General features: G+C 39.5%; 1 protein-coding gene across 9 annotated transcripts in view; it reads right to left on the reverse strand.

Annotated features, from left to right (window-relative positions):
• ZZZ3 (zinc finger ZZ-type containing 3) overlaps positions 1 to 13,653 on the reverse strand; it is a 119,866-nt gene that overhangs the window by 74,196 nt on the left and 32,017 nt on the right. The gene's annotated exons all lie outside the window — the stretch shown is intronic.

Below are 13,653 nucleotides of genomic sequence, written 5' to 3' on the forward strand. Positions count from 1 at the left end.
TTTTGTGGATAAAATGTGCTACTGGAGTTGTCAACCTGCCAAAGTTTTCATTAACAATAGAGTAGAAACCAATATAATCCTATATAATAAAAGCCTAATATGCTTGCTAAGTGTCTGGTTGACCAGTTGGCCGTTCAACCATTCAAAGTGTCATATGCTAATGATACGCTAAGGCCACTCAAGCGCTCGCTATGATGTGCACTGACCACCAGGGGGCAGGCAGTCGACTGGTCGACCAGTTGCTATGATGTGCACTGACCACCAGGGGGGCAGATGCTCTGACCGGTAGGTTAGCTTGCTGCTGGGGTCTGGCCAATCAGGACTGAGGGAGATGGGCTGGACACCCCCTGGGGCCCTCCCGCGGTCCCTCCCCAGCCCTGATTGTGCACTGGTGGGGTCCCTCAGCCTGGCCTGTGCCCTCTCGCAATCCAGGATCAGGCCAGAAGAGAGTCAGTTCTGGCCTGATCCCGCAGACCAGGCTGAGGGACCCCCCACTAGTGCATGAATTCGTGCACCGGGCCTCTAGTATGTCAAATATAGCTGGCTTTTTTTAAATCAGAGGAAAAAAAACAGTAGAGAGTGATTAAGAAACACTGACATCTAATCCTCAAACATTTAAAACAATTCTCTATTTACTTTTTTCAAATGTTAAAAAAAGACTAAATAATACTATAAAAAATTTACAGAGTTTTAAGTATTCCTAAATTTGAAAGTTGCTATAAATTTTCTTTTAACAAGCAAGGAAGTTAAACTAGTCAAAACTCTTATATTCCCTACATTGTACTCTTCATTTCATTCACTCCACATTTCAAATGTAAGCATTCTGCACAAATGCCATATGCTTTCTGCAGCAAATAAACTACTTTGAATTGTGAGAACCTACAACAATATTTATTTGAAATATTTAACTATGGTAATACTTCCCAAGTTTTAAAAAAATTAACTATTTTGTGTTTTAAAAAGCATACAAAATGGGAAGCGAACCATTTAAATCCAATTCCTAAGGCCTATTATTTATTCCTTGCCACAGAGCTTTGCTTGTTACCATGTACTAATAAAATTCATTGACTATTCAAGAATTCCAAAAACAAATCCAAAAACCAATCTTGACTGAAAAGAATTACTTTTCCTACAGTTTGCAAGCTAAACAAGTACTACTGTGTCAAATAGATTACAGGACCTCAGATTCATGGCACGTATGAAATTACTTTAAAAGACTACAGAAAATCTCACTAGAAAATATTATCAGTTCTAGTGATATAGTAGTTGTAAGCCACACAATTTACTATAAAAATAAAACTGAAGTCTTAGTTAAATGCAACCTAAATTATAAAACACTGAAATTGTATTTAGTTTAATAAGACCTTAGAAAAAAACTCAAAAGATTATACTGTACACTCATATTTGGTGCCCAATTCTTCAGTTGTTATAAGTGAAAATATCAAATATGTGTATGACATTATGTCTTTGAACAAGAGAGGGATATTCAAAGTCAGTTGTAAAAAGTATTTAGGATATTAGTCAAAGACAGAAACATTTTTCCCAGTTAAGCTTATCACAGTTACTTCCTACAGAGAGCTAAAACAAATACTTTTTCTTTTAAGGAACTAGAAAAAAATTATTTACTAAGGCAAGAGGATGCAAGCAATATAAAAATCAAAAACATATCTGGCATTAACTGGCTTTTTTTCCCTTTTGTCAAATGGAGGTGGGATTTGACTTGCACATTTTCTAAGGCTCCAATCTGCTCATGAAACCCTTACACAAGGGGAAGGTGTGGGGGAGAGATTCCTTATGCAACCCATTGGGAGAATTTCTATAACGACAGAAGTAACTGCTCTGTGCTGCCTACTTCCTTCTCTTTTGCTTCACGTGTCCTACAACATAGTCATTGCACTCAATGGTGAAGAACACTTGACTTGGGGTGGTGAACACACAATACAAAATACAGATGATTTATTTATGTATTATAGGATTGTGCACCTGAAACCTATATAATTTTATTAGCCAATGTCAGACCAATAAATGCACTAAGAAACTTAAAAAAATCTAATTTAAAAACAGGCAACAGGCTTGAACAGATATTTCTGTCAAGATGTACAAATAGCCCCCAAAAAAGCACATGAAAAGATGCTCAACATTATTAGCTATCAAGGAAATACAAATTAAAACCACAAAGAGATATCAATTCACACTCAGAAGGATGAATACAATAAAAAGATAAGCAATAATAAGTGTTGGCAAGGATATGAAAAAATTCGTATCTTCATACATTGCAAGTGGAAATATAAAACAGTGTAGCTGCTATGGAAAAGTTTGGCAGTTCCTCAATAAGTGAAACATAGAATTACCATATGATCCAGGAATACCACTCCTAGATCTATACAGGCATACCTCATCTTATTGTGTATCTCTTTATTGTGCTTCACAAATGTTGCATTTTTTATAAATTAAAGGCAAGACGCTCCACCAGCAAAAAGATTATGACTTGCTTTATGTGATACTTACTAATAAAGTAAGTGGTCTGGAACCAAACCCACAATATATCTCCCAGGTATGCCTGTAAAGGAAAAGGTATGCCAAGAAAAAGGAAATGTATTCACATGGAAACTTGTTCACAAATATTCATAGCAATATTATTCGTAATAGGCAAAATGTGGAAACCCATATGTATATAAACTGCTGAATGGATAAACAAAATGTGATTTATAGTGGAATATTATTCAGCCATAAAAAGATGTTGATACATGCTACAACATGGATGAACCTTAAAAACATTATGCTAAGTTAAAGTAGCTACTCACAGCCCTGACCAGTTTGGCTCAGTGGATAGAGCGTCAGCCTGTGGACTGAAAGGTCCCGGGTTCGATTCCGGTCAGGGGCATGTGCCTTAGTTGCGAGCACATCCCCACTAGGAGGTGTGCAGGAAGCAGCTGATCGATGTTTCTCTCTCGTAGATGTTTCTAACTCTCTGTCCCTCTCTGTAAGAAATCAATAAAAAATAAATACATAAAAAAAAAGTAGCTACTCACAAAAGGTCACATGATTCCATATATATGAAATGTCCAGAACAACCACATTCATAGAGACAAAAAAATAGATTAGTGGTTGAAGAGATAAGAGCGGGAAGAGGACAGAAATTGATTGCTAATAGGTATGGGGTTTCTTTTCAGAGTGATAAAAGTATTCTGCAATTAAATACTGTTGATGGTTGCACAATATTGTGAACATATGACAAAAAGTGATTTTATTATATCTCAATGTTTTATATTACATCTCAATTTTAAAAGGTAAGAGAATATAAGTCACTTCAAATCAATAAATCAAATAATTTAGATGAAAGGACAAATATTCTTTGAAAGATCACTAACTCCAAAGCTCACCCAAGAAGAAATGGATACATAAAATATCTCTACAGAAATTAAAATTATAGTTAAAAACTTACTAACAAATAAAAATCCAGGCCCAGGGAACTTCACTGGTGAATTCCAACTACACTAAGTATTATACATTTACCAATCTACTGAAACTTTTCCAGAATAGTGAAGAGGAATACTTCTCAACTATTCCAGCATTACTCTGATACCAACACCTGACAAAGACATCACAAGAAAACAAAACAGGGATTAAAAATGGCAGAAGAGTAAGTGGGTGCTGCACAGACATGCTCCCAGGAACAAACTGGAATTACAACTAAAATACAGAAAAAGTTCCTGAATAATCAACGAAAAACTCGCAGGAGAGAACCCTGATACCAGAGGACTGAAAGTGGAGACTGCATAGAGATTGGTAGGAGAGGCGGAAGCACAAGAGGGCTGGGCGGGAGCCCATAGACAGCAACTGAAGACCCAGAGAGATATCTCAGCTGTGGTGGGTTTCCACTGAGAACTCTGGGATCTAACCCCAAAGCTGGCTCCCCAGCAGAGAACACCAAACTGAGGAGGGTACCCACATAACATCTAACTATTAAAAGCAGCGGGGTTCTGTCTGCCAGGGAGTAACAGCCGAAAATTCAGGCATCCTATTAAATAGCCAACACACAAAATTCCCTATGGAGCCACCCACCTTGTGCTCCCGCAGAGGGAGAATGAAGTAGACTGGAGCTGTGAGAGCAGAAGCCAGGACAGGGGACACCGGGGATAGAGCTCAGAGAGCAGACACCCCAAGTATCCTGAGCTCAGTCATTCCCTCCCGCAGCAGAGGACATCTTTCCCACATAGACATTTGCCTTGCCTGGGGGAAAGACAGTTGACACACCCTACTGGAAAACACCTTGCCCTGAGGCCACTTAAAATAACAATTAGCCTCCAGGCAGAAGCAACTGCCCTACTCTGTTAGAAAAAACTCTTACCATGACTGAGGACGACTGCCTGGGGGGCAATTCAAGTCGGAATCCTATCAGTCTCTAGGCAGAGACAGTCTCTGGAGGCTTTGAGTCTTTGACTGCTCTAATTAGTCAGAAACAGCATTAAACACTGTCCTGCACTAGAGATTGAGAGGTGTAGAGGATCTACATAATATATAGCCACAAACCCAAAAAGCCAAAATGAGGAGACAAAAAAATAACCCCCAAATGAAACTAGAGAATCTCCAATAGAAGAGATAAATGAAGCAGAGATAAGAAATTTATCTGAAACAAGAGTTCAGAGTAATGATGGTAAATATGCTCAACAGCATGAAAAAGACATACAGTGGGGCCTTGACTTACGAGTGTCCCAACTAACGAGTTTTTTGAGATACCAGCTGTCTCTCTGATTTTTTTGCATTGAGTTGACAGAGTAATTTGAGTTAACAAGCTCCTTAACAAGCTCCTTAACGAGCTCGGTCTCGGAACGAATTAAACTCCTAAGTCAAGGCCCCACTGTAGTAACTATGAAAAAAAGAAAAGTCTGAGATAAAGAATGACATAATACACATAAAGAAAACATTGGAAAGAACACACAGCAGATTAGGGGAAGCTGAGGATCAAATAAATGAATCAGAAGACAAAGTTGAAAATATCAATCAGAGAATGAAAAGGAAAAAACAATTAAAAAACAGGACAGCTTAAGAGAGTTGTGGAACAACATGAAAAGTAATGTTAGAATAGCAGGTGTGCTAGAAGAGGCAGAAAGGAAGAAAGGAACAGAGAAGTGTTTGAAGAAATAATGGCAGAAAACTTCCCTAACCTGGTAAAGGAAAAAGTTATACCACTTCAGGAGTCACAGAGAACCCCAAGCAAGAAGAACCCAAAGAGGCCCATGCCCAGACACATAATTAAAATGCCAAAAATTAAAGACAGAGAGAGAATCTTAAAGGCAGTAAGAGAAAAGAAAACTGTTACCTACAAAGCAGTCCCTATAAGGCTGACACCTGATTTTTCATCAGAAACTCTACAAGCCAGAAAGACATGGCATGAAGTACTTAAGGTAATGGAAAGCAAGGATCTGAGACCAAGATTACTATATCCAGGAAAGCTATTATTCAAAATAGATGGTCAAATAAAGAGCTTCCCAGACAAAAACAGGCTAAAGGAGTACATCACCACCAAGCCACCATTACAAAGAAATGCTAAAGGGACTGCTGTAATAATAAGAAACAGAGAAAGAAACCTAGAGATATATAGTTAAAATGGCAATAAATAAGTACCTATTAGTTCATCCTAAATGTAAATGGACCAAAAGCTCCAATCAAAAGGCATAGAGTAGCTAAAAGGATACAAAAGCATGACCCAACTATATGTTGTCTACAAGAGACCCACCTCAAAACAAAACACAGAGAAGATGAGAGTACAGAGATGGAAAAAAAAAATTTCCATGCAAATGGAAAAGAAAAAAAATCTGGAGTAGCAATACTCATATACGACAAAACAGACTTTATTTATTTATTTATTTATTTATTTATTTTACAGGGAGGAAGGGAGAGGGATAGACAGTTAGAAACATCGATGAGAGAGAAACATCGATCAGCTGCCTCCTGCACATCCCCTACTGGGGATGTGCCCGCAACCAAGGTACATGGCCTTGACCGGAATCGAACCTGGGACCCTTGAGTCCGCAGGCTGACGCTCTATCCACTGAACCAAACCAGTTAGGGCCCCGACAAAACAGACTTTAAAATGAAGGCCATCACAAGAGACAACAAAGGTCACTACATAATACTAAAGGTATCGATCCAACAAGAGGATTTAACACTGGTAAACATATATGCACCCAATAGAGCAGCACCTAAATATGTAAGAAAATTTCTAGAGGACTTTAACGGAGAGATCGACGACAATACAGTCATAGTAGGGGTCTTTAACACCTCTCTGATTTCACTGGATAGATCTTCCAGACAAAAAAATTAACAGACAAACAGAAACTCAAAAGGACACACTGGATCAGATGCATTTAATTGACATTTATAGAACACTAGAGGCCTGGTGCATGAAATTCATACGGGGGGGGGGGGGGGGGAGCGTCCCTCACCCCGGCCTGGACCCTCTCCAATCTGGAACACCTCAGGAAATGTCTGACTGCCGGTTTAGGCCCCTGCGGGATCGGGCCTAAACTGGCAGTCGGACATCCCTCTCGCAATCTGGGAACTCTGGCTCATAATCAATCACCTGCCTGCCTGCCTGATCACCCCTAACCACTCTGCCTGCCAACCTGATGCCCCTAACTGTTCTCATTCCTGCCTGATCGCCCCTAACCTCTCTGCCTGCCTGCCTGCCTGGTCGCCCCTAACTGCACCCCCTTCCGGCCTGGTTGCCCCTAACTACCACCCTGCCGGCCTGGTCGCCCCTAACCAGCCCCCACCTGCCGGCCTGGTCGACCCTAACTGCCCTCCCCTGGAGACCTGATCGCCCTTAATGGCCCTCCCCTGCCGGCCTGGTAATCCCTAACTGCCCTCCCCTGCCAGCCTGGTCCCTCTAACTGCTCTCCCCTGCCGGCCTGATCACCCCTAACTGCATCAGCCTGGACCCCGCCACCATGGCTTTGTCCGGAAGGACGTCCTGAATGAGGTCCAGAAGATGTCTGTCTAATTAGCATATTACCCTTTTATTAGTATAGAAGATTTCACCACAACACAGCAGAATATACATTCTTCTCAAGTGCACATAGATCATTCACAAAGATAGACCACATGTTAGGATACAAAACAAGTCTCTACAAGTTCAAGAAAATTTAAATCATAACAAGCATTTTCTCAGATCACAGTGGAATGAAATTAGAAATCAACTCCAGCCCTAACCGGTTTGGCTCAGTGGATAGAGCATCGGCCTGCGGACTGAAGGGTCCCAGGTTCGATTCCGGTCAAGGGCATGTACCTTGGTTGCGGGCACATCCCCAGTAGGAGGTGTGCAGGAGGCAGCTGATTGATGTTTCTCTCTCATTGATGTTTCTAACTCTCTATCCCTCTCCCTTCCTCCCTGTAAAAAATCAATAAAATATATTAAAAAAAAAAAAGAACAGAGTAGAGCAGTTTTGACCTTTCAGGGGCTCATAGTAGGTGAGTGCTCTTTGAAAAATACCACATACAGTCATATGAATGCAAGGTATTGTATATTATTAATACAGAAGATTGTCAAGGCAGGTTGAAAATAAGAGTCTTGGTTATCAGTAAGGAATGGTGTATGAGTAAGGAAAAGAATCTCACTATGTCAAATAGGTAGAATAGGATGTAATCTCATATTTTTGAATTGTGATGAGATTTATGACAGGTTTTGTAATATAATTTCAGGACACCCAAGAGGAAGGAACACTTCCAAACTCTTTTTATGAGGCTAGCATTATCCTAATTTCAAAACCAGATAAAGACACTACAAAGAAAGAGAATTACAGAGCAAATCCCTGGTGAACACAGATGCTAAAATCCTCAACAAAATTCTAGCAAATTGCATCCAGCAATATATTAGAAAGATCATACACATTGATCAAGTGGGATTTATTCCAGGGATGGAAGACTGGTACAATATTTACAATCAATAAACGTGACATGGCCCTAGCTGGTTTGGCTCAGTGGATAAAGGGTCAGCCTGTGGGTCCCAGGTTCAATTCCGGACAAGGGCACATACCCGGGTTGCAGGCTCGATCCCCAGTAGGGGGCGTGCAGGAGGCAGCTGATCAATGATACCCTCTCATCATTGTTGTTTCCATCTCTCCCTCTCCTTTCCTCTCTGAAATCATTAAAAATATATTTTAAAAAATAAAATAAAAATAAACGTGACACATCAGAAACAAATTGAAAGACAAAAATCACATGATCATATCAATAGACGCAGAAAAAGTATTCAACAAAATCCAACACCCATTTTTGATAAAAAAGCTCAGCAAATGGGAATAGAGGAAGCAAATCTCAACATGACAAAGGCCATATATGACAAACCTACAGACAACATCATACTCAATGGGCAAAAACTAAAACCATTTCACCTAAGAACAGGAACAAGACAGGGATGCCCACTTTCACCACTACAGTTCCTGGGACAATGGAAACTAAGGAGAAAATAAACAAATGGGACTACATCAAAATAAAAAAAGCTTCTGCACAGCAAAATAAACCATCAACAAAACAAAAAGAAAGTCCACTGCATGGGAGAACATATTTGCCAATGTTATTTTCGATAAAGGTTTAATCTCCAAAATTTACAGGGAACTCATACAACTTAAAAGGAAGTTAAACAATCCAATCAAAAAATGGGCAAAGAACCTAAATAGACACTTTCGAAAGAGGACATACAGAAGGCCCAGAGACATGAAAAATGCTCAGTCACTAATCATCTGTGAGATACAAATCAAAATGACAACAAGCTATCATCTCACATTCATTTTCAGAATGGCTATCATCAACAAATCAACAAACAGCAAGTGCTGGAGAGGATGCGGAGAAAAAGAAACCCTCGTGCACTGCTGGTGGGAATGCAGACTGGTGCAGCCACTGTGGAAAACAGTATGGAGTTTCCTCAAAAAATTAAAAATAGAACTCCCATTTGACCCAGTAATACCACATCTAGGAATACTAGTATATCCCAAGAAATCAGAAACACCAATCAGGAAGGATATATGCACCCCTATGTTCATAGCAGCACAATTTACAATAGCTAACATTTGGAAACAGCCTAACAGAATGGCTATCATCAACAAATCAACAAATGACAAGTGCTGGCGAGGATGTGGAGAAAAAGGAACCCTCATGCACTGCTGGTGGGAATGCAGACTGGTGCAGCCACGGTGGAAAACAGTATGGAATTTTCTCAAGAAACTAAAAATGGAACTCCCATTTGACCCAGTGATCCCACTTCTAAGAATATATCCCAAGAAACTAGAAACACCAATCAGAAAGGATATATGCTCCCCTATGTTCATAGCAGCACAATTTACAATAGCTAAGATTTGGAAACAACCTAAGTGCCCATTAGCAGATTGAATGGATTAAAAAACTGTGGTACATCTACACAATGGAATACTACACTGCTGTAAAAAAGGAACTCTTACCATTTGCAATAGCATGGATGCACCTGAAGAGCACTATGCTGTGTGAAATAAGCCAGTCAGAGAAAGATAAATATCACATGATCTCACTCACTTGTGGAATATAATGAACAACATAAACTGATGAATAAAAAATAGAGCCAGAGAAAATAAATATTTTAATATAATAAAAATAATCCTGTTATTTGCAGATTTTTGATATTCCCTACAAATTTTGTGATATTATACTGTTAGGGCAGTTTTGGTAATATTATATTTTAAATCGTTCTCTTCTTGAAATATTAATGTTTATTGCATGTAATCCTATGTAATAAAAGCCTAATATGCAAATCAACCAAACAGCAGAACAACTGGTGGGATGACCAGTCGCTATGATGTGTAGTGACCACCAGGGAACAGACACTCAACGCAGGAGCTGCCCCCAGTCCACAGACCCCAGGCCAGTCAAGGCGGGTGCCAGCAGCGGCCCCCGCGGGTTGCCCCACCGGTTGCCTCGCAAACGGAGGTGAGCAGCAGCGACAGGGGGCCGGGCCAGCTGGCGAGTGGGCCGGCGCCGCCCCCTGATCGCCCCACCAGTCGCTTCCCGCAGAGAGAGACAACCAACAGCGGGGGGCGGGACCGGTGAGCAGGCAGTGCCAGGCTGGCCAAGGCGGGTGCCAGCATGTGCCCCCGATCGCCTCACCAGTTACCCCACAGATCGGCCCTGATTGCTGGCCAGGCCCAGGGACTCTACCCATGAACAAATTTTGTGCACCGGGCCTCTAGTATTATTATATTTAAACTTTTTTTCTTGAAATATTAATGTTTCTTGCATATAAATGGCTACTTATTTTGTATATACAATCTGATAACAGATTTATTTTGTCTATTGTAAAAAAAAATACAAAACACAGTCATTCTTTATGAACTTATAGGTGCAAAATTCTAAGTAAGTCAATTCCAACAATATATCAATAATACATCATGATCAAATGTTTTATCTCCAAAATGTAAAACTGCTTTACATGTACATACACATATTCCAATGCAATTTACCCTCTATTAAAAAACTAAAAAATAAAAACTTAAGGTTATCTGTACAAACACAGAAAAGACACTCAATGGCAATCCACATCCCCATTTACAGCGACCAAAAGGAGATCAGTGGTTGCCAGGGTTTGAGGGAGAAGGGAGCAATGGTAAGAAGAGATTACAAAAAGGCATGAAGAAACTTTGAGGGATGATGAATATGTTCATTAACTTGACTGTAGTGAGTGATGTGTATATAAAGTATAAAAACATCAAATTATATACTTTAAATTATTGTACAATGAATTATTTCTCAATAATATTCCAAAATAAACCCAAAAACAAAACAACCTTCCAGTTATTTTTAACTTTCTATTAAAGTATACATACAGAGAAGTTCGAATTATTAGTGTACAGGTTGATGAACTATCACAAAGCGTTAAGGTGTGTATCTTTTTTTAATATATTTTATTCATTTCAGAGAGGAAGGGGGAGGGAGAGAGACAGAAACATCAATGATGAGAGAGACTCATTGATTGGCTGCAATGATGAGAGAGAATCATTTATTGGCTGCCTCCTGCATGCCCCCTACTGGGGATCGAGCCAAAACTCAGGCATGTGCCCTTGACCAGAATTGAACCCGGGATCCTACAGTCCCCAGGCTGACACTCTATCCACTGAGCCAAACCAGGTAGGGCAGGTGTATATCTTTTATGAGTTCCAAGGATGGTTCTGATAAAGAGCCAAGAATTAAAACTATTATCTCTGCTACACTCATCTGTAACTTACTTCCTTTGCTCAGCTAACATTTATCTTGCCCAAGGCATAGATCAGATGCATCTACCTCCTTCCTCCAAAAGCCACCTGTTTTCAGGGAACTTCATAAATAGATCTTATACTGCTGAGCACATGTGGTGTTTTTAAAACTATTTTTAAGGCAAGAACTCTTAAATTATATGCTGGAGAAACAGATGAAAGTGAAGCTACTCAAAGGCAAGGGTAAAGTGTCTGCACTACAGTAAGCTAGCCCACCGACCCTCAAACTAACCTCCAGCAGTTAGAAAATTATTGCTTCCTATACTCATCTATTCATTCACTTACCTGTGTCATCCACCAAATTATTTTATAGCAAGGTCTCTCTCTCTCTCGTTTTTTTTAACTGATTTTAGAGAGGGGGGTATAGAGGACAGGAGAGAGAGAATCATCGATTTGCTGTTCCACTTATTTATGCATGCATTGGTTGCTTCTGGGATTTTTCTGGGTAAGATGAAAGCCATTTGAGAATTCCGATCAAGGGAGTAACATGTACTTGACATTTATTTAAAAGGATCATCCTTCTAGAGACAGCTATGTACAGAACAGACTGTAGATAGCAAAAGAGTAGAAACATGGAGGATGGTTTCAGAGGCTATTATTGCTCTAGAAGAAATAATAGTGCAGTATCAGTGAAAGGGGTAAGAAATTATCCACTTCAACATAGATTTTGGAGACAGGCCCAACAGAATTCGCTAATGCACTGTATGTGGGGCTTTAAGAGAAAATAAAATCAAATCAAAATTTCTTAATCTACTCTCTCCTCTGCTTAGAGGTGGGTACTCCTCAAGGTTATGTCAAAGTCCCCATTCTACCACCGCCTCCTTTTATTCCTGTATAACAAGCATGTCAAACTCAAAGGCCAGCCAAATAAACAAGGTTTAAGTTTATGTGAAAAAAAAAAAGTTTCAATTTTCATAGGAATGTAGGTTTATTTCGATAGAGACATGCTGAACACAAAGGGCTGAAATAAATGAGTAACTGTTAACATAATAGAACATTTTAATAAAAATTAGTATTTTTCATGAACATTTAACTTACCAGACACTGAATAACTGCACAAATAAGCGAAACGCAAATAAACCAATTTTTCTTGTTCTCCAAAAGCAAAATATTTCCTGTTGTGCACACCAAACAAGTCATGGCAATCAGTTGCTAAAATATTCACTGCTAGTATTAATGGAGAGAAATAGTGCACCTGCGCGTAAGGCACATAAGGGAAATGAATGCAACACGATTATAGTAATCAGTCACTAGCGAATGTTGTAGTTTGTTATTAATAATTATGTATAACAGGATATTGTAAAAATTAGGTTCCGAAATTTTTATTAAAACGTTTCTTACATACCATTATATTGGCTGGGCCACAAAAATATTTGTTGTAGGCCGCAAGTTTGACATGCTTGCTGTACAATAACTTCAAATACTGAGCTTTGTCAGCTTCTGCATTTCCCCTCGGAGATTCAGTTCCATAGGTCCAACTGACTGCTGGATGCTACAAAAACTTCAAATTCTACTTTTTCAAAACTGAATTCATCCTCTTCCCTTTACCCCCAATACCAATAACTGGTTCCTCTGTCAGAATGACTTCATCTAAATAAATGACACTATAAAATACCCTATTGTCCACAGAAAGAATTTATGCACCCCTATGTTCATTGCAGCATTATTTACAATAGCTAAGATCTGGAAACAGCTCAAGTGCCCATCAGTAGATGAATGGAAAAAACTGTGCTATATTTACACAATGGAATACTCTGCAGTTGAGAAAAGGATCTCTTAACCTTTGAGATAGAATGTAGGGACCTGGAGGGTTTTATGCTAAGCAAAGTAAGCCAGCCAGAGAAAGACAAGTATCACATGATCTCACTCATATGTGGAATCTAATGAACAAAATAAACTGATAGACAAAATAGATTCAGAGACATGGAACAGACTGATCTTAGTAGGAAGGGGAGAGGGGGGAGGGGAGAAAAGGAAGAGATTAACCAAAGAACTTACATGCATATATGCATAACCCATGGACACAGACAATAGTGCACTGATTTGAGGGAGGGCAGGGATAGAAAGGGTCAAAGGGGGAGAAAAAGGAGACGTAATATTTTGAATAATAAAATGGGGAAAAATACCCTATTGTCCAAAACAAAACCTCAAGAGTAAACTTTTAATTTTTTTCCCGTTATCATCCAAATCACCCATCCACGCACATATTCAATCATTCATCATATCCTATATAATAAAAACTTAATATGCTAAGTGTCCAGATGACCGTTCAACCAATCAAAGTGTAATATGCTGATGACATGCCCTAACCGGTTTGGCTCAGTGGATAGAGCGTCAGCCTGCGGACTCAAGGGTCCAAGGTTCGATTCCGATC

The sequence above is a fragment of the Myotis myotis genome, unplaced genomic scaffold, assembly GCF_014108235.1.
Source record: "Myotis myotis isolate mMyoMyo1 unplaced genomic scaffold, mMyoMyo1.p scaffold_m19_p_2, whole genome shotgun sequence".
NCBI lineage: Eukaryota > Metazoa > Chordata > Mammalia > Chiroptera > Vespertilionidae > Myotis > Myotis myotis.